This window comes from Amblyomma mixtum, chromosome 3 (genome assembly GCF_055824585.1).
Source record: "Amblyomma mixtum isolate Tamu chromosome 3, ASM5582458v1, whole genome shotgun sequence".
Taxonomy (NCBI): Eukaryota; Metazoa; Arthropoda; class Arachnida; order Ixodida; family Ixodidae; genus Amblyomma; species Amblyomma mixtum.
In genome coordinates, this window is record NC_143014.1 from 393,470,910 (window position 1) to 393,473,307 (window position 2,398).

At 49.1% G+C, this 2,398-nt stretch overlaps 1 pseudogene; it reads left to right on the forward strand.

Moving 5' to 3' along the window:
* Positions 1–922: 922 nt before the first annotated feature.
* Positions 923–2,116, forward strand: LOC149357203 (aurora kinase C pseudogene; annotated as a pseudogene).
* Positions 2,117–2,398: the final 282 nt, after the last annotated feature.

Consider the following 2,398-nt stretch of genomic DNA (forward strand, 5'->3'; position numbering starts at 1 on the left):
CCTATTCTCAGTCTTCAGAGTTTCCTGTCCATTCTGAGTCAGGCTAACAGGGCTTCCGCTTGTGCATGTGCGTCCAAAGTTTCCAGTGTCTGTCCGTCCAGGTTCTCAAATGAAACATGTTCAATATCTACCGTGTCTGAAAGAGCAGCTGATGCTGCATCGCGAAGAGCTATGCCGTCACCTACTATGTTGCGATGATGAGAAGCCCTGCAGAGTGTTATTCAGCCCCTGCGAATAGGTATAGCCAATTCAGTTGATTTAATTTGATTACATAAGTCGAGGCAACGCCGGAAGGCATGAAACAATCACTTCGCGTTTCGTTTATTGCATTCCGTTGTGTCTGAATATCCTTTCGTTTTCATGTTTATTTGAGTATTGCAACTTGGTATGGTACACGGTGGTGCGCAGGCGAGTCGTGCCGAGAAGGGGAAGAATCTCATCAAAGGCAGATCACTTGAGCAGCATGTCGAGCTCCCTGATGATTGTACACGGACATCCATTAAGGGCCACGAAAGTAGAAAGGAAGGCAGATGCGGCGGCGGAGGCAGCAATACCGTGGAGTGGTGTAGCTTCTGGCCTGCGGATGTACCTACGCAGGTAAGTAAGTAACAGTGGCCTCGCACGGCGCAAGTGGTGCGAGTAGATAGAGGCGGACTATATCAAGGCGTGCGCCGGTTGGAAGAAATGAAGTTGTTATTTCATTCTGATCTCGAAACGACCCTTTAGTTTTACTTTTCTCTCAAATTTATTTACCCTCACATTTTTGATTCCTCAATTTTCATTCCAATCCCCTCAAAATCCCTCAAAATTCGTTGTTCACTTCCCGAGATTCTTCCAGTTTTATTTATGAGCCGCTTGAGACAAACCTGAATGATATTTTATCCTGTTTGGGCCTGCATTAAACCTCGGCCAATCCCCCACCATGGGTATGTGCCACCGCTTCAGGGGCAACAACAACAACAACAACCCGAAGACCGAGCCTTTCTTCCACGCGGCTCGGGACGCTTCCTCTTCATCGCGCGCTCCCATCGTCCAGAGGTGGCGCTGCTACAGAACATTCTGGGCCGCTCCTTCACTGCTCTGGTCAGGACGAGGAGACGACCGGCAAGCGCATCCTGACTCACCTCGAGGAGCGCCGCATCTTGCACCGGCTGCGGCGGGAGCCCGGGGCATACAGATGCCCATCTCACGGCTTGGGGCAGTGTGGCACGACGTGGCGGGCCTGGTGTTCGGCCACCTGCTGGTGCTGTTCCTCATGCTGCGGCCCGGGGTGCTCCCAGACCACCGGATGAGCGACGGCTGCCTGGCTTACACGTACACCGCCCTCCACAACTTCGAGTTTGGGATACCCTTAGGCAAAGGAAAGTTTGGAAACGTATACCTGGCGCAAGAGGAGAAAAGTAAATACGTCATTGCATTGAAGATTACGTTCAAGTCCCAGCTGAAGAGCAAGAATGGTGAGCACCAGCTTCGAAGAAAGATCGAAATTCGGTGACATATCAGTCATCCTCATATCCTGAGGCTATATTGTTACTTCCACGATGAGACTAGGGTTTACCCTATTCTAGATTGCGCACCCAAAGGAGATCGATACAAAGAGCTCACCAAAGGAAAAATGTTTCAAAGCAAAAAATTCGCGACTGATATCCACCAAGTTTGGAAGGCGCTCCAGTCCTTCCACACCAAGAAAGTCATTCACCGTGACATAAAACCAGAGAATATCCTGGTAGGTTACAACGGTGTGCTCAAGACAGCGGACTTTGGCTGGTCCGTCCATGCTCCGTCTTCAAGGCGTGAAACCCTGTGCGGTACCATGGATTCCTTGCCACCAGAAATGGTTGAGAACAGCGACTACGACGAGAAAGTGGATCTCTGGGCTCTAGGTGTTGTGATCTATGGGTTCCTAGTCGGAAAGCCTCCTTTTGAGTCGTGCTCCGCAAAAACTACCTATGACAGAATCCGAAGTCTGGACCTCCAGTTCCCTGCTCATATCTCCAATGAAGCCAAGGATCTCATTTCTAGGCTGCAGCGGAACGAGCCTAAGGAAAGGGCAAGCCTAGAGGAAGTGATGTCATACCCATGGATCACAAAGAATCTTGAGTGTAGTGCCTTATAGATGAACCTTTCTAGTGGACTTTTACATGAGTGCTTGCAAAGAAGACTCCTATATGCTGCATGCGCCTGGGGAGAAGGCATGTGGCGACGAGGAGGCAAAGCATTTAAAAGGAACATTCCAAGACCAAAAAGGAGGATGCTTTGAAGACGAATCTGTATCAGACAAAGTGACGTTTAGCCTCGTTTCGATTGTGGACACTCGTCGACGATGCATATCGAAAGGAATGTTTCTAATATAGGTTTGTAATTGATACATTTGTAATTTTAAACAAAATCTGTATTC